Genomic DNA, 27,450 nt, shown 5'->3' with positions numbered 1-27,450 from the left:
GGAATATACCTCAGTACAGCAAAAACAATGAGACATAATCTTACACCTAACAATACAAAACAACAGTTGGAATCATTTTGCCCTAATCAGGACAGAGAAAGTTGAATTCCACACTCAAAATATTGCATCAGTGGGTACACACTTCAAAGACAGAGAAAAATTTAATGCTGATAACATAGGATAAAATAAAGGGGGGGGGACTTCTTAGATAAAAAATAGAATCCTGGTCTCCCTCCCTCCCCTCTTTGGTGGCACAGCACCTCCCAGCTCAGCCTGCTCGGGTGCTGGGGCTGAACCCGAATCAGGAGGGCATAGGGGAGGGCGGTAGTTCCTTTGCCTCCATAGCCTGCCTGCAGAAAGCAGGGTGGGCCCTTGGTTTGCGAGCTACCCAAGCAGCACGGAGATCCAATCTGGAAACCAGGAGAACCATCACTGGGGAGTGACATCACTGGGAAGGTACATCAGTGGGCAAGAAGACCTGATCCTGTAAAAGAAGATCCATAGAGGAGCATTGGAGGAAAGGATGGGCAGGCGCCAATGCAAGAATTCACCCAACAATCTGAAAAACAACATGAAACCACCAGATCCCAGCGACCTCACAACAGGAGGACATGAACACATTAATCAAGAAGTAGAAAAAACTGACTTCATGAAAGTGATAGAGGCCCTGAAACAGCATATAAAAAACGCCCTTACAGAAATGGATGAGAAGTATAACAGAAAGTTTGAGGATTTGAGTAAATCAGTGAATGATACCCTGGGAAACCAAGGAAAAACAATCAAGCAGATAATGGAAACAGTTCAAGACTTGAAAACTGAAATGGAGGCAAAGAAGAAAACACAGAGGGCCGGCTGGACATGGAAAATCTGGGTAAACGAATAGAGACTACAGAAACAAGCATAACCAGCAGAATACAAGAGATAGAAGAAAGAATCTCAGATTCTGAAGATAACATAGAGAAAATAAACACACTGATCAAAGAAAACAGCAAGTCCAACAAACTCTCATCACAAAACATTCAGGAAATATGGGAGACAATAAAAAGACCAAACCTAAGAATAATTGGAGTAGAAGAAGGAGACGAAGTGCAGCTCAACGGTCCAGAAAATATACTTAATAAAATTGTAGAAGAAAACTTTCCCAACCTGAAGAAAGATGTACCTATGAAGGTTCAAGAAGCATACAGAACACCGAATAGACTGGGTCAAAAAAAAAAAAAAAACATCCCCTCGCCATATAATAATCAAAATACAAAGCATACAGAAAAAAGAAAGAATATTAAGAGCCGCAAAGGAAAAAGGCCAAGTTACTTATAAAGGTAAACCTATCAGACTTACACCTGACTTCTCTATGGAAACCATGAAAGCCAGAAGGTCCTGGATAGATGTACTGCAAAAACTAAGAGACCATGGATGCAAGCCCAGACTACTATACCCAGCCAAGCTTTCGTTCACTATAAATGGAGAAAATAAAATTTTCCAGGATAAAAACAAATTTAAACAATACGTGGCCACAAATCCAGCCTTACAGAAAATAATGGAAGGAAAATCATTAACCAAGGAGTCCAACAATGACCACAATAACTCAGACATCTAGAGACCTTTCACCAGTGCAACTCAAAGAAGGGAAACACACAAACCATACTACTAAAAAAGTGACCGGAGTTAACAACCACTGGTCAGCCGGGCGGTGGTGGCGCACGCCTTTAATCCCAGCACTCGGGAGGCAGAGGCAGGCGGATCTCTGTGAGTTCGAGGCCAGCCTGGTCTACAAGAGCTAGTGCCAGGACAGGCTCCAAAGCTACAGAGAAACCCTGTCTCGAAAAACTAAAAAAAAAAAAAAAAAAAAAACAACCACTGGTCATTAATATCACTTAATGTCAATGGGCTCAACTCACCTATAAAAAGGCACAGGCTAAGAGATTGGATACGAAAACAGGATCCAACATTCTGCTGTTTACAAGAAACACACCTCAACCACAAAGACAGGCACCTACTCAGAGTAAAGGGCTGGGAAAAGGCTTATCAAGCAAATGGACCTAAGAAACAAGCAGGTGTGGCCATACTAATTTCTAACAAAGTTGGCTTCAAACTTAAATCAATCAGAAGAGATGGAGAGGGACATTTTATACTCATAACAGGAACAATCCATTAGGATGAAGTCTCAATCCTGAATATCTATGCCCCTAATATAAAAGCACCCACGTACGTAAAAGAAACATTACTAAAACTCAAGGCAGCCTTCAAACCGCACACACTAATAGTAGGAGACTTCAACACTCCTCTCTCACTAATGGACAGGTCAATCAGACAGAAACCTAACAGAGAAATTAGAGAATTAATGGAGGTAATGAAGCAAATGGACTTAACAGACATCTATAGATTATTCCACCCAAAGAGGAAAAAATATACCTTCTTCTCTGCAGCTCATGGAACCTTCTCGAAAATTGACCACATACTCGGTAACAAAGCTAACTTACACAGTTACAAAAAAATATTAGTAACCACCTATGTCTTATCCGATCACCATGGATTAAAGTTAGAATTCAACAACAATGCTACCCCCAGAAAGCCTACAAACTCATGGAAACTGAACAGTCAACTACTGAACCATACCTGGATTAAGGAAGAAATAAAGAAAGAAATTAAAGTCTTTCTTGAATTCAATGAAAATAAAGAAACAACATACTCGAACTTATGGGACACTATGAAAGCAGTCCTGAGAGGAAAGTTCATCGCACTAAGTGCCCACTTAAAGAAAACAGAGAAAGCACATATTGGAGACTTAACAGCCCACCTGAAAGCTCTTGAAAAAAAAGAAGCAGACTCATCTAGGAGGAGTAGAAGACTGGAAATAATCAAACTGAGGGCTGAAATAAACAAAATAGAAACTAGACTTTAAAATGCTAATTAATCCAATTAAAAAATGGGGCACAAACTGAACAGAGAATTCTCAGCAGAAGAAGTTCAAATGGCCAAAAGACACTTAAGGTCATGCTCAACTTCCTTAGCAATCAGGGAAATGCAAATCAAAACAACTTTGAGATATCATCTTACACCTGTCAGAATGGCTAAAGTCAAAAACACCAAGGATAGCCTTTGCTGGAGAGGCTGTGGAGGAAGGGGTACCCTCATCCCTTGCTGGTGGGAATGCAATCTTGTGCAACTACTGTGGAAATCAGTGTTTCGGTTTCTCAGGAAATTCGGAATCAACCTACCCCTGGACCCAGCAATACCACTCTTGGGAATATACCCAAGAGATGCCCTATCATATGACAAAAGCATTTGTTCAACTATGTTCATAGCAGTATTATTTGTAATAGCCAGAACCTGGAAACAACCTAGATGCCCTTCAATGGAAGAATGGATGAAGAAAGTATGGAATATATACACATTAGAGTACTATGCTGCTGTAAAAAACAATGACTTCTCGAATTTTGCATGCAAATGGATGGGAATAGAAAACACTCTCCTGAGTGAGGTAACCCAGACCCAAAAAGATGAACATGGGATGTACTCACTCATAATTGGTTTCTAGCCATAAATAAGGGTCACAGAGACTACAATTGGTGAACCTAAAGAAGCTAAATAAGAAGGTGAACCCAAGGAAAAACATATAGTTATCCTCTTGGCTATGGGAAGTAGACAAAATTGCCGGGGAGAAAATTGAGATCTTGGGGGTGGGGCGGGATGGGGGTAAGGGGAGATGGGGAGAGAAAAGTGAGAAGGGAAGGAGGGGGGAACTTGGGGAAACAGGAGGATTGGGAAAAAGGAAGGTTGGACAGGGGAACACGGAACCACAATTCTTAGTTAAGGGAGCCACCTTAGGGTTAGCAAGAGACTTGACCTTAGAGTAGATCCCAGGAGCCCATGGTGATGTCCCCAGTTAGTCCCTTGGGCAGCTGAGGATAGGCAACCTGAAATGACCCTATCCTATAGCAATACTGACGAATATCTTGCATACCACCATAGAACCTTCATCTGGTGATGGATGGAGATAGAGACAGAGACCCACACTGGAGCACTGGACTGAGCTCCCAAGGTCCCAATGAGGAGCAGAAGGAGGGAGAAGATGAGCAAGGAAGTCAGGACCACGAGCGGCGCACCCACCCACTGAGACAATGGGGCTGATCTATTGGGAGCTCACCAAGGCCAGCTGGACTGTGACTGAAAAAGCATGGGATAAAACCGGACTCTCTGAACATGGCGAACAATGAGGGCTGATTGGAAGCCAAGGACAATAGCACGGGGTTTTGACCCTACTTCGTGTTCTGGCTTTGTGGGAGCCTAGCCAGTTTGGTTGTTCACCTTCCTGGACATGGATGGAGGGGGGCGGACCTTGGACTTTCCACAGGGCGGGGAGCCCTGACTGCTCTATGGACTGGAGAGGGAGGGGGGAGGAGTTTGGGGGAGGGGGAGAAGGGTGTGAGGAGGGGGAGGGAAATGGGAGGCTGGGAGGAGGTGGATACTTTGTTTTCCTTTTCTCAATAAAAAAAAAAAGAAAAAAAAATAGAATCCTGAAATTTAAAGGTAGAGATACTCAAGAGACAGCTAATATCTGTTAGACCTTCTCATATGTTGTATAATGCACACAGAACATGCCCCCGCCTTAAATACCAACAAGATGCTGAGGAGTCAACAGACCACTCACAGTGTCTAAAAAATTTCTTAAGACTCCCCAGTGGTAGCATTTATAGTGTCAAAAATACTATGTGGGTTGGAACAGGGGAGAGAGATATTTGCATCCTGTGTGCTATAATACAAACCTGCTAGGCAAGGAAGGCCTACTGTCAGAGTGGCGAGACTACTTTGCCGGTAACAGAAGGCCTTCTAGTTTGACCTAAAGCTGGCAATACAGAAGGAAATACACAGATGGTACTAGGAACCTGGCAAAAAGCCAGTGATGGTGAACGTCACAGGCCCTCGGAGGGAACCCTCTACTGACATTCTGCTACATGTAGAAATATTCAAACTGACTCTTACTGGTTCTGATCACACCACAGCCTGGTGTGGCTTTCAGTCTGGGTCTAAGAAACTTTGTTTTTAATAGAAAACAGTATTTCAGACACGCATAACTCATCAAATACTAAGAACAGTTGACGGCTTATTGTACAGACTATAATGGGAATTCCATCTTCTCACATCTAAATTGCAGAGAACAACACAGAAGAGGTAAAAGATTTTTAAGAGCTGGAAGATGGAGAGATCACATGTGAAAGACTCCCCACCCATATCACATTCCAGTTGGAATTATGGATACATTATGGCCAGGATTCTTGGCACAAATCTGTCAAAATCATACATGAACTACAGGTAGAACAACTTGGAAGGAAATGTGTCTACCCAGAAATAGGACAAAGGGTAAAAAGGGGTAATTGTGAGTGAACAGATCTATGAAATCATTAAATACCAATACTTATACATTACAAACTTGTATAAATAGAACTTAACAGGAGAAATTTGGAGGTAGGTCTTTTGTTTGATACTATCTGGTTTTGCTTCTATTTATTTCAACAATAAAAAATGGTATTAAAAAAGAACAAACTAACCAAGCACAAGAAAGACTTATAAAACAGAAACTTAAATTCACTGAAGGAATATAGAATGACACTAGAAGATATGAAAAATAGACATGCACATGAAAAAGAAGGCATTATTGTGAAAATGACAGTGTTAAAAGATTTATGATTAGCTCAAATTCCATGACAATCAAGGTATCCACGATTTACTTCATAAATAGTGTAGTGAAGAGACTTCATAATAGGTAGTGAAGAGACTCCTACAGATTTACATTATTTACAAATTACAAAATTACAAAGATCCTAAGTGTGCAGAACAAGCACAGACACACAGAGCAAAGCTTGAGTCATCCCAGCTGTGACTTCAGATGACACTGCAGTTCCACAGAAACAGCACCATGGCAGTGGCAGCAGCAGATCCAGGACCAATCCAACCTTCTATGATGAACTGAATTTCACCACAACACCAAAAACTTGTTACATAATAGAGCCATGTCAACCAGAGCTATAAGAAAAGGTAAATATCCATGACTAAAAAAAATAAAAATAGATGAAGAGCAATAAATTGGTGAAATCTGATTGTGTGCAACTGAAAAAATTGCATAGAAATGGAAATAACTGAAAGTATAAAGAAACAGCTTACAAAATGGAAAAAAATATTAAGGAACATTTCATAATGTAACACATAAATACTCAGAATTTAACAAGTCAAAAAAGTACAAAGCAAATGTTATATTATAATCAAGAAATAATCTCTAAAAAAGTGGCAATGCACACAAGCTTTGACATAGCCTACATGTAAACAGCACATGCTCCACATGTCTAGTCATGAAAAAAACATTCATCTATTGAACACAAAAGTCTCTCTGCCCAGTCAGTGTTAACAATCAAGGTCCTAAATAATTACAAACACTGAAGACACTACAGGAGGAAGAACACACAGAGACAGTCTTGGTATGATCTCAAATAACTGCAGCCACCAGGCAGTTTAGTGACCAACCAAACAATAAAAAGAGAAAACATACAGAAGATACTACTCGGTACATAAAGGAATAAAATATACAGCAAACAATAAAATAGAAATTCAGAAAAAAAGACACACAACAAAAAAATTAACAAAAATAGTATGTGCTTATATTTTCCTTCAGTGATTTCTGGAAATATATATGCTAAATATGCCCCAAAACAAACATGAAAATAGGATACATCCTCAAAAGAGAAAACACCCTAAAATCAAAATATATACTTTCTATAAAAGTATTTACTTCAAGTGTAGGGATACAAAGTGCTAAGGTGAAGGAATTTTTTAAAAGGTTTCTGTGAAGAAGGCTGGTCATAATTATGGTAACTGGAAAAGGCAAATCTATAAATATAAAAATAGAGGATATTAACAAATGACCAAATGGTACCTTTCCAGAATGCTATGTGATCAAAACAAAGGCATTTTATAAAAGTTTTCAAATACATGAGATCAATGACAGAACTGTAGGACACAAATAGTCAGTGATGCAGGGAAGCTTCAGTGTTAACCACTGAGAAAGACAACCATGAACAGGAAGCACAGAAAACCAACAATGACTAGCAGGCCTGCACAGAATCATCTACACAACAGCATAAGATGCTCAGTCTTCTCAAACTTCAATCAGCAAGGGACAATGTAGATATGTCTTAAAAATAGACCAAATCTTTAAAATTAGTAAAGGCCAATGTTAAAAAGTGTCTTCAACAAGAACATTGAATGTTGACATCATCAGTAGATAGAAAAGAGAATAACAAAAAAAAAAAAAAAAAAAAACATGTTAATACTGACTCACCGAAACCATGTTCTCATTCAAACCAGGGAAGAAATGTAAAAGGTTGTTCATGTTCTAGAAAGATTCGAAGTAATTTTTACCAAGATCATACAGACATTCTTTCATAGAGAGAAAATCTTCCTAAAATTTATAAAAATGTGAGAAACCGCGATGATTAAAATATTTTGAGAGAAAGAAAAAAACCAGAGGCAATTTCAAAATATATAAAAGTTTTAGTGATGAGGCCTGCCTGGTCTACAGAGCATGATCCAGGACAGTCAAGGCTCTTATACAGAGAAACCCTGTCTCGAATAACAAAATAAACAAACAAAAAAAATGGAGTGATGCAAGCAGTGGAGTGTTGAAGATAGACACCGACGGGTACCAAAGAGAAGACAGGGGAAATGGAGGTTAATACTTGGCAGAGATATTAAGCAAATCTTATCAAAATCCTGTGGGCATTATATTAGGAAATAGAGAAAGTAACCCCAAGAGACACAGAACCTGAAGGAACTAAATGATGTCCCAAAAACTCTGCATGCAGGACAAACCAAGAGGCTTCAATGGTTTTTATTAAGCACCAAATTAAAATGATAATAATGAAATCACTCATTATTAGTATAAAACCACAACCAGCAATGTGAATGAAATATGGACAGCATCACTCCCATGTAAATTCAAAAAATTTTATTTGCCTCTGAATATTAATAATTATGTATAAAATCTTCAAACACCTACAAAGCCATAATTCAGATTATTCTTAGTGGAAATCTCTAGAATCGCTTCCAATGAAATAGAATGTGGCAAAACCAATTTCATATCCTGGTTCTACTGTCACCTGAGCCCTTCCCCAACCCTTCATCCCTTCCTCAGACCCTCTAGCACACCTGGATCCTTTGCTACTGTCTCCACTCTCTTCACCACCCAGGGCTCTTGGTTCTGCTTCACAGGTGAGCAGGAGTAACTGAGACCTGCATAAGAAAGAGATTCTTCAGAAAGCACCTAGACCTTTTCACAGAACAAAAATGAAAGATACTAACTTTCAAAAGTTAAAAGATACATGTTTATCTGCCAAAGGATAAACATGAAGGAGAGAGAAAATACCAAGACAAATGTCTCTCTTCTCTGAAGATTTCACTTTACTCTTTAATTGAGATTCATTCACACACATGCAGAGTAGTTTTCCCAGAAACCCCGAGGAAGAGCCAGGGAGACTGCAAGAAAACTATTCTCACCTTCAGAATCCAGAGTGCTGTACTTCTCCTACAGATCTCTGCAAAAAGCCCTGTGAGGAAACTCGAGGCATTCCCACGCTTACAAGGATTTCAGTCACAGCACTATATGTCAACAAACCCTGAAATAAAAAAGGACAGTTCAGCCCGGTGTACCTCGGTAGAGAGCTTTCCTTCAACCAAGGAGACATTTTCCTGATACAGGTGAGTGAATGTTCATAATTCAAATGATGCTTTCTAAAATTTTTGTTCAATGTATAACGAGTGTACTAACTATAAAATATTGTGGACTAATATACTCTCACAGTACTCATGCTGGCCTTGCCTGGACTGAGACGTAACTTAAGAACACAGCATACGAAGACACATTTATAAATGCTGTATTTACATCCTAGACTGCATATATCTCAGATATATATGGAAAAATAGTGAGGAGTAAAAGATAAGCTAGATGCTTACAACCATGTATGTGGCAGTTCTGTTAATCAGATCTTTACTGGTTCCTTATGTAATAACTATCTACAAAGCTCCCTGGGGATACCTAGTCTCAGGAGCAAGGACCACGCTTCTTGAACAGGCAAGTGGTAAAACGGGGAAGTTAGAAGGCACGGGTGAATATAAATTCCAGGAGCTTTGGAAATGCCACAATGGCAGAGAGAACCCTGTTTACAAACAGCAGACAATGCTAATGATCTACTACGTTATTTTAAGAATTATTTTCTAAAAGAATAGCCTAGTAATCGTAAAATAATTGAAAAAAATCACGGTAAGACACACTTGATGGTATCTCAAACTTACTGACAATTGAATGTTTAAAGCTATAAGGATAAGGTGGGGTAAAACGTGGGGCCTCTGGTAGCCGGTCATGCCGCTAAGAGAACACGCCACCTGTAAACAGGTCTATGGTGAGAGATTTATAGGGGGAAGAAAAATGAGCAAAAAAGCTAAAGGCCGTCTAGGACTGGGGACATAAGGGAGGCAGAGAGACACAGAGAACAGATAAGAGAGCAAGCGAGGAGCAATAAAAGAGAATTGTGACAGACGAACACTTTTAAGGGTGTGCATGGGGTATAGAGAAGAACCCAGTTTGTAGTGATGGAATTTGCCGCGCCTGGCCACAGACGATGACTTAAGCTGCCATCGCTTCGGTCGCCACACAGAACGACCGGCAGGAGCTGACAGAGTCCTGAGCAGCCTCAGCCCACACCGCCGCCCCTTCCCTCCTCGGTCCCAGCCCCGCAGCTCCTCTGACCTGGGAGGTTCCAGGACCGCCGCGCTGCGGTTCCCGCTGCTGCGCTGCTGACTTCCCCAGGCGGCCCCGCGGCGACTGCGGCTCCCGGGAGTTTTCAGGTCCCCAAATTCATAGCGCGGTCTTCCTCACCGGTTCCAGAAGCGGCTCCCTGAGTCCAACAGGGAATGGCGGAATTTCCTGTACCTTCAGCCTGGTTCATTGGAGCGTTTCCTCTTGGCCCCGCCCAATTACACACCACTTCCCGTCACGTGCTCCCTCGAAATCCGCCTACCACGGGCTTATTTTCCAGCAGCAGTTTTCCAAGTACATCTGCTGTTTTTGTTTTGTTTTGTTCTTTGTTGGTTTTATCCCTAAACTCCAGTGAGCTGGCAAATGTCCCCGCCCCACATCGGGGACCCCTCCCTTCCCCCTCCCTCCCACTCCGTCTCAGGCCGCCTTCCACACAGCTCCAGCTGTCAGGCTGCCCTGGACCCGCTCTGCCCAGCCTCCCCACATGCTTGCTGCCAGCCTAGGCTACAACTGCACCCCTGTGTCTGAACTTCACAATGAGTTCTGGCCCAAAGCAGTGGGAATCTAGCAGAATCATTTTATCTAGGGTAAACATTAGAAGGAGTAACTGTATCTAGCTTAAACATTAAAAGGATTGTTTTCTAGAAGTACTCAGACACTGAAGAAACCATTGTGGAAAAGAGTGATTATTTTTCTGTGATTGGCAGAACTGTTTCTTTGAGGGAATTTTAGAGCCCTTACATGACTTTGGTCACAAGAATATCCTGGCACACCTGGAGAATCTTGCATTATTGAGCACTGCAAACAGTACACAATAAGGACTAAAGTTGCAAGGGTGTGATGCTTACCTCAGAAAACATACTGAATAGATAAGGGGATTTGGTATGAGGCACTTGTTTTACCCAGATGCAGATGTGTCTCATTGTCATGAAAAGTATAAGTTATTAAAACATATCAAATGCCATATTCTGAAAGTCTCTAAAATAGTTGGGTGTGGTGCTTCACACCTTTAATCCCAACACTTGGGAGGCAGAGGTAGATTGACCTCTGTGACTTCAAGTTGTGGTAGCACACGCCTTTAATCCCAATGCCTGGGAGGCAGAGACAGAAGGATCTCTGTGAGTTCAAGGACAGCCTGGTCTTCAGAGTTATTCCAGGACAAAGATATACAGAGAACCTGTCTCAAGAAGTAAAAGTAAATATAAAAGAAATAGAGGTTAAAATAAAGCTGCAGAAAGATGGAAAATACACAGAGAATCTTGATGCTGTATACTATTATGCTCTCTTTGAATTGTTTGAATGCTGAGGAAGGAGCAACAGCTGCTAAAAGATATTTGCTTATAAATGCTGCCGAATTAATCCAAGATAGGTATTTTGAAAATACTTTGACTTTAAAATTGAAGTCAAAAGGTATGTTACTTTGGAGAAGAGATTTTGCTTTTGTTTCCACAGGAAATGAAAGACTGTGGATTCATTCTGAATTAAGAAAAATTAGGTTCGATCAAGGAAGGCCACCTGAGAAATCTCTTGTAGGAACAGATGGCCCGATATCAGAGTTCTACATCCAGATGGATTCATGACTGCTGCCTGAGATGATCAAGACTCACAGGAGTCCAGCCCAGACCACCAAAGAGGCAACATGTGACCTGCCCTGCTGAGAAAGGTATCGAGCCACGTGGCTAACATAGATAAGAATAATGGGTTAATATAAGCTACAAGAGAAGACTGAACTAATAGGTCAATCAGTTTTATAACTTAGGAAGATCTCTGTGTGATTTTCTTTGGGGCTTGTCGGCTGTGGGGTATCGGGTGGGACAGAATCCCCAACAAGCAAGCCCCTCATTTTAGAAATAACCACAAAACCAAAGGAAATGAATAATGAAAATACTCTCCAAGAATATTTCTCTTTGAATATTTTAATAGTCATAATATGAGTAAAAACATCAGGATATGCCTCAGTTCATGTAAGTGAACATTTAGTGACAGCACAACAGAATTTTGAGAGCCAGGATAAAAAATAAAGCTGTTGTGAATTTACAATCTTTAAAATTTGATGCATAGGGCATTCATAGGCAGCATCAGAATGCAAGGAAAAATGGGCATGGCAATGTATGACTTTTCATGAGAAAGATCAGGACATTTCCACATGACACATCACTTCATGACTCTTGCCCTATAACATACAGAATCCAGTGTAAGATACTGTGTTTTAAATTTAGCAGTATTAAATATGGAAGCCAAATGTGTCCCATGACACAATTTTGTTCATATCTGTAATTGATAAAGTACATTTTCCACTTCATGGAAACTAAGCACAAGGTCATTCTAGGATGGTATGAATATCCCATGGTTTAAATGTTTCCCCTAAAAAAATACAGAAATGACATTTCCTCAAATAAACACCAGCTTCTGAACAGATACATTTCTACATATCTGAAGCTTCCATTCAAAGGTCACTATAATGTGTTTCAATGTGAACTGTTTTTTTTGTTTTGTTTTTTTTTGTTTTCGAGACAGGGTTTCTCTGTGGTTTTGGAGCCTGTCCTGGAACTAGCTCTTGTAGACCAGGCTGGTCTCGAACTCACAGAGATCTGCCTGCCTCTGCCTCCCGAGTGCTGGGATTAAAGGTGTGCGCCACCACCGCCCGGCTCAATGTGAACTGTTTAAAGTAAATAAAGCTCAAATTGTTATATGTGGTTTTCAGAATGTGGTGCTCAGGATTGGAGTGGAAGACCACAACTAGTCTAGTCTTCCCTTGGATAGTCTCTCAGACAGAGGCTTCCTAATCTCCCAGATCTATCAAGTTCTTCTCACATCTAAATTTTGTAACAGTGTGCATCTATTTTCCAATTGTCTTCTCCTATTGTTTAAAACCAACAAATACCAGGAAAATATAATATTCATGGATATTTACCCATAATCTAAAGTCAGCAGTGAATTAAATGGTATTTTTAAAATCCTGAAATCTACAAGGAAAGATTATTAAAACTGAAGTGTTATCTCTAGAAGAAATGACTGCTAGAATTGACAGTGAAGGAAATGTATTTGAATGTGGTAAAAAATTAACACAGGCTTTTTATTATGTATACAATATTCTGTCTGTGTGTATGCCTGCAGGCCAGAAGAGGGTACCAGACCTCATTACAGATGGTTGTGAGCCACCACATGGTTGCTGGGAATTGAACTCAGGACCTTTGGAAGAGCAGGCAATGCTCTTAACCTCTGAGCCATCTCTCCTAACACAGGCTTTTTACTCAGGAACCTACTTAGATTTTAAAAAACACATAAAAATAAGAACAAAAGTTTCAGAGATAGTCAGGTGGTTGGAGCATATTCAGAGAGTCTAGTTTGGTCCTGTGCAAGTTCCTTACCTATCAGGCCAGAGTTGGTGGGTTCCCATTAGCTCATGTAAGCTGTTTCAGTAAGAATTCCCATCATGGTCTTGATATCTTTGTTCATATTCTCATTTCTCCTACTCTTCAACTGGACTAGATAGCAAGGGTCCAAAGAAGAATGCATGGATTTCCCTGGGAAGAGGAAATAGAAGAGCTATCCTGGGTAAACTGGGCCATGGTGGGGCACTTAAAGGAGAGGGTTGACAGCTTGGGCATGGGAAAAGAGTTGGAGGGTTGGATGCAGAGGGAGAGTAATGATAATGATATCCTAATAGGGGGTGATTTCGGGATGAGGGAGAAACTTCATGCTAGGGAACTCCCAGGAATCCACAAGGATGCCCCTGATAAGACTCTAAGCAATTGTGGAGAGGGTGCCTGAACTGGCCATGCATAGTAATCAGATTGTTGACTACCCTAAGTATCATCACAAAGCCTTTATCCAGTAATTGTTAGAAGTAGATGCAGTGACCACAGCCAATCATTGGGCTGAATTCCAGGCATCTTCTTGAAGAAAGAAAGGAGTGATTGTATAAGCAAGGGGGTGTGTCAAGGACATGAGAGAGGAATGCACAAAGACAGTTAACCTGAGCTTGTGGGAGTACGTAGACTTTGAAACAACAGTTAGGGAGCCTGCAAAGTACCAACCTAGGCTTTCTTCATGGGTGTGACAATTCTGTTGCTTGGTCTGTTTGTAAGTCTCCTAGCCAAGTTAGAGCAGGACTTGTCCCTGGTACTCAGCTTGCTTTTGGGAAGCAGTTCCCCATGCTGCATTACCTTGTTCAGGCTTGATGTAGGAGGGGAAGCTTGGTCCTACCTCAGCTTGATGGCCCATGCTTTGCTCAAGCCCATGGAGAACATGCCCCTTTCTGAATAGAAACAGAAGAGGAGTGGATGGGGAGGGGGATTGATGGAAGTCAGCAAGGGAGCAGAAAAAAAGGAGTGGGGGAAACAGGGGTCAGTATGGAAAAGCGATGAAAAAAAAGGTTAACTAAACAATATTAAAAAACAGCTAATGTGCCCCTCTCACCATTTTGCATCTGACAGGATTACTGAAGGGCATTTCTTCTGGGCCTTCCCATTGTTGAGGATTAGGGTTTACACAACATACCTTCTCTAGCACTGCAAATTTCCCTGAGCCTTAAAATGCCTTCTTTTTTTTTTTTTTTTTTTTTTTTTTTTTGGTTTTTTGAGACAGGGTTTCTCTGTGGCTTTGGAGCCTGTCCTGGAACTAGCTCTTGTAGACCAGGCTGGTCTCGAACTCACAGAGATCCGCCTGCCTCTGCCTCCTGAGTGCTGGGATTAAAGGCGTGCGCCACCATCGCCCGCCTTAAAATGCCTTCTTTAACCCTAAGCCAAGGGATGTCAAACATGTGCAACTCTTTTTCAGTAGGTCATCTTTTGACAAGTGCTTCAGTTAATCATTCACATAAACTTTTGACAAATTTTTAGCCATGTAAGCTTCCATATTAAACCCAGAATCTCCACTCAGAGGCATATCAATAAACTCAACTTGGTCTACTTTTATGTTTTATGTTCCCTGCAGCAGTATCCCACACCATTAAAAACCATTCCCACACAAATTCCCAGACTTATACAAGAATTAATTAGCAGGGCTGGAGAGATGGTTCAGAGGTTAAGAGCATTGCCTGCTCTTTGAAAGGGCCTAAGTTCAATTCCCAGCAACCACATGGTGGCTCACAACCATCTGTAATGGGGTCTGGTGCCCTCTTCTGGCCTGCAGGCATACACACAGACAGAATATTGTATACATAATAAATAAATATTTAAAAAAGAATTAATTAGCAAAATTATGAAGGGTTTCAGTAGTATAGCATATCGTCTTATGGATTTCACTTTCTTTTTTAAAAAATATTTATTTATTTATTTACTTATTTATTATGTATACAGTATTCCTTCTGCGTGTATGCCTGAAGGCCAGAAGAGGGCACCAGACCTCATTTCAGATGGTGGTGAGCCACCATGTGGTTGCTGGGAATTGAACTCAGGATCTTTGGAAGAGCAGGCAATGCTCTTAACCGCTGAGCCATCTCTCCAGCCCCCAATTACATCAAATTTTTATGAGAGGAGATAAGTCGTAACAAGGTAAACATACTGGAAAGTGTGCTTGGAATAATCATGGTGTAGCTTAATCAATAAAAGCATCTGGTGTACACCCAGAAGACTCCACAACCAATGGACACCATGAACTAAACCTAGCCCTAACATACGTCTAATTCAACTATAAATGACAATAAAACAGAACATTTGACATAAACAAGTATTGGAGAAAGAAAGCTACTTTAGGCGCTATAGAGCTAGTACCGTAAGGGAAAAATGAAAGAATGTTTAAAAGTAAAAATAAGCAAAGATTAAAACTTGTACCTTTTGCATAATGAGTTAACGAGAAAACATCTAACTAAGAGACCTTAAGCTAGATATCCCAAAACCAAACGAGCTGCCTAAGAGCAGTATAAAGAACTAACCCATCTATGTAGCAAAATAGTGGGGTGACAACTAGGTAGAGGTGAAAAGCTACCGAGCTTGGTGATAGCTGGTTACCCGATAAAGAATTTCAGTTCAACTTTAAGATTTCCACAAGAAATAACAATCAAAATGTAATCTTAAATTTTAGCCTAAAGAGGGACAGCTCTTCAGGAATGGAAACAACTTTTTATAGTGAATAAACCCCGTTTTCATAAACCATTGTTGGCCCAAAGGCAGCCACCAATAAAGAAAGCGTTAAAGCTCAACACTATAATATCTAAATTCCATAAATCATAATGACTTCCTATAAGAACTAATTGGGTTAATCTATAATTATATAGATGAGATACTGTTAACATGAGTAACAAGAACACTGTTCTCCAAGCACAAGCCTATAACAATCCGGATAACTATTGTTAGTTAACATCCACATGTGAAAATTCTACTAATAAAATTCGCCTACATGTATACTGTTAATCCGACACAGGTGTGCCACAAGGAAAGATTAAAAGAGTAAAAGGAACTCGGCAAACAAGAATCCCGCCTGTTTACCAAAAACATCACCTCTAGCATAGAAAGTATTAGTGGCTGCCCATGATGACACAGGATTTTAATATTAGCACTGCAGAGGCAGGTCATCTCTGTCAGTTCAAGGCCAGCCTTATCTACAGAGGAAATTCCAGGACAGCAAGGGCTACACAGAGAAACTAAAAAAGGAGGAGGAGGAGGAGAAGAAGAAGAAGAGCACCATTGCTTTAATAAGGATCCAGCAACCACTTGTGAGAGGACAAGTGTCTGTAACTTTAGTTCAGGGGAACCTGATCCTGATACTTTTTTCTCAACACCAAAGGATCCAGGCACATGTGTAGTGAACACACAAACATACAGAAACAGCTCTTTTACACACTGAACTGTATAAACAGACAACATACAGCTAGTTGTGGCGTGAACAATAAAAACACAGAGACAGATATTGGGGTTCAACCAGAAGACCAGAAAAGCAAAGCAGCCAGTCACTGGTTCTTACCTCTACCTCAGCCCGAAAATGGAATCTACCTCTAGGAAGCTTCAGAAAGATACTGAGGGTGAGATGTATCTCCTCCCATTTTATATTCCTTTCACGTGGTGGAATTAAAGGCATGCACCACCACCACCTGGCCGATGTGGCTGACTAGTATGGCTGCTTTGCACTGATCTTCAGGTAAGCTTGTTTGTTTTCTGAGAAGGGGTTTCTCTGTAATTTTGGAGTGTGTCCTGGAACTAGCTCTTGTAGACTCTTGTAGCTCTGTGAGGCCTTTTACTCACAGATCTGCATGACTCTGCCTCCCAGGTGAAGGGATAAAAGATGTGTACCACCACCATTCCAGTATGTGGGAGGCACAGTTGCTGTGTGGTCAATCAAAGCCAGCACAGCCTAAAAAGTGAGTTCCAGGCCACACAGGGCTACACACTGAAAGCCTATTTCAAAAGATGTTATCCTGACTCAATTTTTTTTCTTTTTTAAAGCAAAGAAGGCTGGGTGGTGGTGGTGCACGCCTTTAATCCCAGCACTCGGGAGGCAGAGGCCGGCAGATCTCTGTGAATTTGAGCCTGGTCTATGAGAGCTAGTTCCAGGACAGGCACCAAAAACTACAGAGAAACCCTATCTTGAAAATGAAAGAAAGAAAGAAAGAAAAAAGAAAGAAAGAAAGAAAGAAAGAAGGAAAGAAAAGAAAGCTGGGGTGTGGGGGTACACAACTTTAAATCCAGCCCTAGGGAGGCAGAGGCAGGTGTGACTTCAAGGCCATCCAGGCCTACAAAAGCAAGTTCCAGAACAGTAAGGGCCCTTACACAGAGAAACTCAGTCTCAAAAACACCAAAAAGAACAGGGTGGTGGGGCACACCTTTAATCCCAGTACTTAGGAGGCAGAAGCAGGCGGATCTCTGTGAGTTCGAGACCAGCCTGGTCTACAAGAGCTAGTTCAGGACAGGCTCCAAAAGGTACAGAGAAACCCTGTCTCGATAAACCAAAAGAAGAAGCAGAAGGAGGAGGAGAAAGAGAAGGAGGAGGAGGAGGAGGAGGAGGAGGAGGAGGAGGAGGAGGAGGAGGAAGATGAAAGAAGAAGCCAGGCAGTGGAGGTGAATGCTTTAATCCCAGCACTTGGGAGGCAGGTGGATGTCAGTGAGTTCGAGGCCAGCTTGGTCAAAAAAGTGAGTTCCACGATACAATAACACAAACCCCTCCCTCTGGCCCTGCCAAGGGCATGGTGCTCTTTTAGTTTCTTTTTTCTTAAAGTTTGTCTGTGTAGCCCTTGCTGTCGTGGTACTCCCCCTGTAGATCGGGCTGACCTAAAAAATTACAGGCCTCTAGATAGATGCTGGTCATCTGTTGCTGAGGATGGTGCTTTTTAGAGTGCTATGTATACCCTGTGAGACTCTCTGAGAAAATTAATTTTTGAGAGGAGTTCTAAATTGGAGATTGCTTCTGAGCTAGGGATGGAGGGAGCTATATGTATGTCCCCTTCTCCTATCAGCTCTGAGACACCATCTGACCCAGACCTGAGCAGGCCTTCTACAATTGCCACAGTCGCTGTGAGCTCATGTGTGTAGGCCCTGCTGTATTTAGACGGCCTTGTTTTTTTGGTGTCCTCCATCCCCTCTGGCTCTTGCACTCTTGGTTCCTCTTCTCATGGTTTCCTGGGCCCCGAGGAGCTGGATTTGGTGGAGACATCACATTTAAGGCAAAATGTCCCAAGGTCCCTCACTCTCTGTGCATTATCCAATTGTGGATATTTGTTCAAATCAACTGATGCACATACAACGTGTAGGGAAAATAGTGATACACATAGATTAATAAACAACCCCTTTCAACACATTCATCCTATATATATTCTTCGATAATGTTTGACTTAATTTGAGGTTTTGATGTTTGACAGTTTGGACCTTGAATTGAATCCCCTCATTATTAAACTTTCTGATTGCTAAGAATTTCTAAGTCCCCCCCCCCTTTTTTTGTCCTGAAATTTGCTCTTTCTACCAGACCTGCCTCAAACTCAGAGATCTGTCTGTCTATTCCTCCAGAAGGCTGTCGAGGGAGAGACCGGAAGTCCCATTACTTTCATGACCTGGGACCGGAAATTCTGCCATTCCCTGCATGACCTGGGAGAAACACATGGTTCTGTACCCTAGGCAGAGGAGTCTCATGGTGAGTTTAACCTGGGAAAGTCAGCAGCATAATGGCTGGCACGGCAGCCCTGAGGCCCTAGAACTTCCCAGGTCAGAGAAGCTGCATGGCTGGGACACAGGAGGAAAGGGTCCAGGGGGGTGCAAGTAGTTTCTCTGCTGCTCATAAAGAAGCCGGCTCTGAAATTCTAGTGTGGATGTCTTAACCCTGTCTTTAAAGTTTAGGTCATATGAACTAGTGCACAACCTGATTTTTCCTCATTCATTTTCTCTTTGCCAGGATGTTTGCCAAAGAATGAGCTGGCAGAGTCCTTTATGTGTTATCTGCAAGCATGGTTCTCTTGTCCATTGTGGCAATGGCATAGCTTCTGGAATTTAAATTCATCCATGTTTTCTAACTCCCCTGTTTTACCATTTCGTATTCAAGAACATGGCCTTTGCCCCGAGTACAAGGCATTCCCAGGGAGCTTTTAAGATATTAGTCACTTAGGAACTACTGAAGATTTGATTGAAGCAGAAAGTATATACTAGGAAGCTTTGAAGTTATGTTGTAATCATTAACATTTACTAAGCAAAATATTTACCAACATTTTCTAAGTAAGGTTAACTTTTTTTTTTTTTTTTTTTTAGTTTTTCAAGACAGGGTTTCTCTGTAGCTTTGGAGCCTGTCTTGGCACTAGCTCTTGTAGACCAGGTTGGCCTCGAACTCACAGAGATCCGCCTGCCTCTGCCCCCCGAGTGCTGGGATTAAAGGCGTGTGCCACCACCACCCGGCTAGGTTAACTTGTTTTGTTGTTGTTTTCGAGATGGTTTCTTTGTAGCTTTGGAGGCTGTACTGGAACTAGTGCTTGTAGAGACTCTGTTGAGTCTCAAACTCACAGAGATACATCTGCCTCTGACTCTCAAGTGCTAGGATTAAAGGCATGGGCCATCACTGTCCGGATTTTTTTTTTCTGTGCATTAATTTTCCAAGTGAGATGTACGCAGTCTGGGATATAAATTCAGCATTCAAGGCAGGCAGTGGTGGCGCACACCTTTAATCCCAGCCCTCAGGGGCAGAGGCAGGCGGATCTCTGTGAGTTCGAGGCCAGCCTTGTTTATAAGAGCTAGTTCCAGGATAGGCATTAAAACTACAGAGAAATCCTGTCTCAAAAAACCAAAAAAACAAAGGCGAGGAGAAGAATGATAATTAAAAAGCATATTACCAAAAAATAAATTCAGCATTCAGAAATGTGTCTTCATATGCTGTGTTTTGTTGTTGATGATGATATTATTGTTTGTTTTGTTTTTTTTTTTTTAAATATTTATTTATTTATTATGTATACAATGTTCTGTCTTTGTGTATGCTTGCAGGCCAGAAGAGGGCACCAGACCTCATTATAGATGGTTGTGACCCACCATGTGGTTGCTGGGAATTGAACTCAGGACCTTTGGAAGAGCAGGCAATGCTCTTAACCTCTGAGCCATCTCTCCAGCCCCTATTGTTTGTTTTGTTTTTGTTTTGAGTCAGAGCTTCTCTGTGTTACAGGTCTGGCTGTCCTAGAACTCATTTTGTAAAAGATTTTGGTTGTGAACTCACAGATATCCGTCTGCCTCTACCTCCTGAGTGCTGGAATTAAAAGCCTGTGCCATCACTGATGTCTTAATGTTACAACCTTACACAGTATGTATTGCATGCACACTGTGAGAGGATGTAACAACATCTTATAAATAATTCTGGGGCTGGAGATATGACTCAGAGGTTAAAAGCACTGAGTGTTTTTCCAGAGGTCCTTAATTCAATTCCCAGCAACTACACGGTAGCTCACAAACATTTATGATGAAATCTGCTGCCCTCTTCTGGAATAGAGGCATAACTCTGTCTATATAATACAGAAATTTTTTTTTTTTTAAAAAAGCTGGGCACAACACAGTTTTTTTTTCTTTTCTTTTTTTTTTAAATTTATTTATTTATTATGTGTACAACATTCTGCTTCACACACACCAGAAGAGGGCACCAGATCTCATTACAGATGGTTGTGAGCCATCATGTGGTTGCTGGGAATTGAACTCATGACCTCTGGAAGAGCAGTCAGTGCTCTTAACCTCTGAGCCATCTCTCCAGCCCCCCAGAAATTTTTTTTTGAGATTTATGTATTATGTACACAGTGTTCTGCCTGCATGTATGTCTGCACACCAGAAGAGGGCATCAGATCTCATTATAGATGGTTGTGAACCACCATATGGTTGCTGGGAATTGAACTCACAACCTATGGAAGATCAGCCAGTGCCCTAACCTCTGAGCAATTTCTCCAGCCCCTAAATAATTAAATCTCAAAATACTGAAAATAAAATGAATAAACAGAAACCTGAAAGAAATTTGGGGACTGGAGGGATGGCTCAGTGGTTATGAACACTGACTGCTCTTCCAGAGGACCTGGGTTCAATTCCCCGCACCCACATGGCAGCTATCAACTTCGGTAACTCCAAGATCTGTCACCCTCACACAGGCACATGCAGGCAAGACAGCAATACACATAAGATAAATAAATAAAAATTCTGATCCATAGAGATAATTTCTCTATTGTCTTTAATTCAAGACAGTCATTCTTCCCATGGACACATGGTCAGATGGCTTGTGGGTGGCGTTCAGGTTTTGCTCAGTTTTATTGAAGTAGTCTCTCCTTCTTGCCGTTTGCTGAGGGGTTCAAGTGACAAGGGAAGCAGAATGGGAGGCACAAAGGGTTGAGATGATGCAGAAGTTAATACCACTTGCTTGTCAGGAATAGGACATGGGTTCATTTCTCATCTCCCGCATGGTGTCTGACAAACATGCATATCTTCAGTTCTAGAATTACAATTCCTATGTTGTCACATGTGTGCATTATTTTGGTGACATTCATATGGGCATTGCTATTGCTGTGGTTCTGGACCTGCTGCTCTATTCCCATGAGCTGTGTGTCTACTCTCTGTTACTCCCATGTTCTGTGGTTGAGTGCCTCTGCAGTCACAGCTCTGTTAACTCAAGCTCTGTTCTGTGCACCTGGCTTGTTTTGTCCTCTCAGGTTCTTTATGTTTCCCTGTACATTTGAAATTTTCTCCTGACTATTTTTTGTGAATTGTATTCTGGGAAATTAAATTTTCATGAAGCTTGAGTTGATCATATAGATCTTTCATTGACACTGCAATAATATATCCCAGTTCTTGTTCATGGAGTGAGTTTCTTATTTCTAGTGTTTTCCATTCATTCAGGGATTCAGATTTTCATTATGGAGGCTTTTTGTCTACTTAATTGCTTTATTGAAACTATTTTTTGTTTTTTTTTTTTTGGTATGTTTCTTTTGTTTTGTTGAGGCAGTGTGGCATATACCATCTTGCCAAGAACAGAGATGAAAGGCATATGCCGGGCTGGAGAGATGGCTCAGTGGTTAAGAGCATTGCCTGCTCTTCCAAAGGTCCTGAGTTCAATTCCCAGCAACCACATGGTGGCTCACAACCATCTGTAATGAGGTCTGGTGCCCTCTTCTGGCCTGCAGGCATGCAGACAGAACATTGTATACATAATAAATAAATAAATATTTAAAAAAAAAAAAAGAAAGGCATATGCCATCACATCCGGCTTTGTACTATTTGTTTACTCTTCAATTTTGATTATAGAAATACCAGTAAGAATAGACATGATAACGCTTTTCTACTCTGTTAGTTACATGGATAATAAAGATGTTTTCCTCAAATGGGCACTGTGTTCATTAACATATTTGCATAGATCTTTTTAACTTTTATTTTTTTTTCTTTTTTTTTTAAAATATTTATTTATTTATTATGTATACAACATTCCTTCCATGCCTGCCTGCATGCCAGAAGAGGGCACCAGATCTCATTATAGATGGTTGTGAGCCACCATGTGGTTGCTGGGAATTGAACTCAGGACCTTTGGAAGAGCAGGCAATGCTCTTAACCTCTGAGCCATCTCTCCAGCCCTCTTTTTAACTTTTAAATTATTAAATTTTGGTAATAATTTCATAGATGTACTCAACACATTTGTGTTTCATTGCTAACCTTCACATTCTTGTGTTTTCACAGTCTTTGTCCCCTCTTTGTCGTGTTCCCTGGGATTTGCAACAGGTCATATGGATTTCCTCTTCTTGGCTGTGCAGTCAGCATTCACTCATTTCTCTGTGTGTGACTAGCATCGAGTCCCTGAACTAATTTTCCCATTGTAAAACAAAGTTCTCAGACTGAGACTCAAAGTAGACCAAGCCATGGTCTGACCAGAGCCAGTTAAAGGCAGTTTGAGCATCTTTATATGTAGAAAATATCAAGAGTGAGTTCTTTCCTATGGCCTATCACCCTCCAGTCATAGGTTCTTGGAGACGTTTGCAGTGCATCACACATATTTTTTTCTCTGGAAATGGCCAAAATTCAAAACAAATCATTTCATCACACAGACAACTGTCTTTACACTATAGCACTGCTTAAGGAATCCAAGGGAAGCGCCCACCCAGCTGTGATCCAGGAAAAAGCTTCTTGTGCAGTGGTGACACACACAGGATCAGTCAATGTATGTCTAAAATCTGAGTCGTGACCAGAAAGACGTTGATTTTTTACCAGCTCTCTCAAGTTTGTTTAACACCGTTTGCTGAATTATTTTATATGCAGAAAAGTTTCCCCAAGGAGCAAAGTCATTTGTGTCTACAGGGTAAAGAGGGGCATGTTTTTTTTTTTTTTGATTTTTGAGACAGGGTTTCTCTATGGCTTTGGAGCCTGTCCTGGAACTAGCTCTGTAGACCAGGCTGGTCTCGAACTCACAGAGATCCGCCTGCCTCTGCCTCCCGAGTGCTGGGATTAAAGGCGTGCGCCACCACCGCCCGGCAAGAGGGGCATGTTACTGGTTGTAAATGAGATCTAGTGAGACACCACATGGTGTGGTGGCTAGCCTGTTGCTGATCTATCTTTCCTCCAAGCTCCACAAAGGACATACGTTGCCTGCCTGTTTAGTAAAGTGGCACGGGATACACATGTAGGTAAGGTCATTGATGACTCTTCTCTTCCACTAGCTTACACTGTACCTTTTGGTATTGTGAGTGCTACCATCAGGTATAGTTTGTTAGATACAGTGTTCATCTTAGTGGTCTGCTGTCTTCTTGCCTCTGTGTTTTTCAGATGTACAATATAAGCTGAATTAGAGCATGCTTGGTTTAAGGCTTATTTCAAAGATCCTCAATCTGAGTTTCTCATGTAATATTTATTATTTTTGAAGTTGAGAATTGTTTTGTTTTTTACAACTTGGAATAGGTTGCTCTCTGATCTATATTATCACTTTTAATTGAGATTTTTCCTTTTCTTCTTTTCTGGGTAACACCTGATGCACGTTACTGAGTTAGTGTGGACTGAGTGGGCACCCATGTACCTGTCCTAAGAAGATTGAAATCTTTTTAGTTTTCCTTATGTAGGAAATTACAGGATTTAGGTTGGTGGCTTTTAGTTTTTATTAGTCTGATGTGTGTTCCCCCTATTTCCAGATTCCTTAAATATTTGATAATGGGCAAATATGAAATTCTCCACAGACCTTCTTTTATGGATGTACTAACATGATCATAATCCTTCTTTCAGAGTCTAGATAATTACTGCATGAGATTGATCCATCTGTACATGCTGAAACAATCTTGCATCTGCTCACTTTGGTAGGTAATATAGTGGTTCACATTCATGGCTTCTGCAGCCTCCAGAGGGATTTCTCCTGTTTGCACTAGTTTGCATTCCCATCATGATTTACAGTAGGAACCACTTTTCCATGTGCTCAGCTGCATTTGTGGATCACTGCACTGCTTTTCCTCGCTTTATTGATACACGGCCTTATTATGTATTGTTTCTGGCCTGGAACTCACTGTGTTGACCAGGCTGGCATGGTGTCTAAGGGGTTCATTTGCCCCTTTCTCTGTAGAGGATGAGGATGCATTAAGGGCATTCCCACCATGCCTGGTTCCACCATGGGTCTTCTTAATATTGGTTATTGAATGTTATCACAGTGAGAAGCACTAAGCGTTGGTTTTGAATTTGCAGTTTCATAACTAAGGATGATAAGTCCTTTAATATATATTACATTTAATATGTATATTTTGGTTTTTTGCAGAGATGGCTCAGCTGTTTAGAGCAATTGTTGCTCCTATAGATGACAGTATTTTCCAGTTCCCACTTCATGGCTCTCTCTTGTCCATAAGTCTGTGTCCAGGGAATCAGTTTCCCTCTCCTGCCCTCTGGAAACAATGGACATTCATGTGATTCTCATATGTACATGCAGACAAAACATGGATGTACATAAAATAAACATCTAATTACTTTTAAAATTAAAAACTTAAACATTTCTCTCTATATGTATGTATGTTTTTGCTTTCTTGTGGTTTGTTTTGTTAAACCTTTGTCTGATTTTGGATTATGCATTTCTTTTGTATTAGATGGTTTAGAATTCATTTCCTTCATTAGTAGCTGTTTGTTCAGCCTAGTTATTAACCCCTTTTGTGAAGAAAACCTCCCAAGTATTTATTTCATGCTCATAGCTACCATTCATTCTTCAGATACTTTCTGAACTTCATATTCCATGAAATCTCTTCGTTGTTGCCATGGTTATTTTCCTGTCTCCTTGGGCTGTCTTCAGACAGCATTTGCTTATTTTTGAATCGTTAAGAATTTAGTCATGTTTTCATGCAGGACTTTCAGCATTTCAAGCTTTCCAGGAATACCCTTTATCTAGTTTGAAATGATTTCTCTGTAGGGTAAGAGATAGGGATCTAATGACATTCTTTCTGCATGTGAACAAGTGTTTTGCTAGCATAGGCTGTTCCTACGGTTCTCTCTTTTCCTAGGTTCATTTGTGACATATTTGTCCTGGGTTTGGTCTCTACTATGTGTCTTTATTCTGGGCTGTGTCTTCTGCTTCCTTTTCTTCATATGGATGACTTTGTCTTTGTTCCTATGACTCTGTATATTTGTGATTTTCCTTTGTCCATATATACTTTTTTGAAGAATGTCAGTAATTTGTATGATGAGGATTGTGTCAGTTTTGTTACTTGCTCTTAATAATAAAGTCTTTGAGCTGGTGGTTGTGGCACACGCCTTTAATCCCAGCACTTGGGAGGCAGAGGCAGGAGGATCTCTATGAGTTCAAGGCCAGCCTGGTCTACAACAACCAGTTCCAGGACAGGCTCTAAAGCTACAGAGAATCCCTGTCTCGAAAAGTCAAATAATAATAATAATAATAATAATAATAATAATAATAATAATAGACTGGAGAGATGGTTCGCTGGTTAAGAGCACTGATTGCTTTCCCACAAGGCCCAGGTTCAATTCCCAGCTTCCAAAAGACAGCTCAAAACTATATGTAACTCCAAAATCTGACACTCTCAGGTAGGCATGCATATAGGCAAAATGTGCATGAAAATAAAAATAAATTATAGAAAAAATAATAGCCTTTAGTCATGTTGTTTGCTGTAGAGTGCGTTTTTCCTTACTGCCGTACAATTTCCCACAGAGAAGTAATCTACCTTATCCTTTAGACTTATCCCTAGATCTTTTGGAAACAAATCTGTGTGGTTGGTTCTCTATTTCTTAAATTGTCATTATTGATAAATAGGAAATGTAGTGATTTTTGTGTGTGTGTGTTTTGTATTTTTCAATTATACTTAGCGTATTTATCAACGCTACAATTTTCCTATGGTATCTTTGTGGTATTTTCTGTATGACTTGTCGTCATTAAAATGGAGTTTGAAATCATGCTTTCCTGATTCTCCTTTCTATCCTTTCTTTGTCTTAATCAGATTTCTCTAGCCCACTCTTATGTCTCTATGTCCAAAAGAAGAGCACAAGTGTCTTCCTCTCCTCACAGTCTTCCTGCTAATGCTGTTCATTTTTTCTCTGAACTGTACTGTTGGCCTATATGTGACACACATGATCTTTTATTTTCCCTTCCCTTATTCTTTTTTTTTTGTTTTTTTTTTTTTTTGTTTTTCGAGACAGTGTTTCTCTGTAGCTTTGGAGCCTGTCCTGGAACTAGCTTTTGTAGACCAGGCGGGCCTCGAACTCCCAGAGATCAGCCTGCCTCTGCCTCCCGAGTGCTAGGATTAAAGGCATGCACCACCACTGCCTGGCTTCCCTTCCCTTATTCTTGTAGGTTAAATTACTAACTTCTCTCTAGCTAGGAATAGTGTTTGATACAAAGAAGGAAAGAGAAACGGTGGTTTGCTGGTTTTGTGACTTGTACATGGTCTGTATTCCCTTGCTCTCCTATTTATCTGTTTCTAATGTAAAATGTCTTATTTGCTGTGTTCTCCTGCATCATTTCTGTGAGTTTTGGATGTATAATTTGCCTCTGGTTAGGATCTGCACTGCTGCTTGAGTGCATGGCCTATGTTATTACACAGTTTTCTTCCAGAATGGTTCCTTCTCTGTGAGCTGTAAGAGCCAATGTTTCCGAATGCAACATAGTCATTTTCTTTTCCCACTTTAAACACATCCTTCCCTGCTCTCCTGTCTGTAGGGTTGGTGACAGGACCTCTGCTATCTTCCTGGTGTTTCAATCTTTTTATGTGTGTTGGCATTGTTCATTACAGTTGCATTCATTTTAGGTTC

At 40.8% G+C, this 27,450-nt stretch overlaps 1 long non-coding RNA gene across 1 annotated transcript; it reads right to left on the bottom strand.

The window, feature by feature from the left end:
* Positions 1-448: 448 nt before the first annotated feature.
* Positions 449-9,953, bottom strand: LOC121449261. Its single transcript, XR_005974511.1, has 4 exons — positions 9,797-9,953; positions 8,548-8,666; positions 8,200-8,283; positions 449-484 (listed from the first exon to the last, which is right to left on the bottom strand). It is a non-coding gene; the product is annotated as an uncharacterized LOC121449261 (long non-coding RNA).
* Positions 9,954-27,450: the final 17,497 nt, after the last annotated feature.

The sequence above is a fragment of the Microtus oregoni genome, unplaced genomic scaffold (assembly GCF_018167655.1).
Source record: "Microtus oregoni isolate MIOR12 unplaced genomic scaffold, Mior012 000006F_ref0000085, whole genome shotgun sequence".
Lineage (NCBI taxonomy): Eukaryota > Metazoa > Chordata > Mammalia > Rodentia > Cricetidae > Microtus > Microtus oregoni.
The sequence above is the reverse complement of the archived record's forward strand: the minus strand, read 5'-3'. Positions and strand labels throughout refer to the sequence as shown.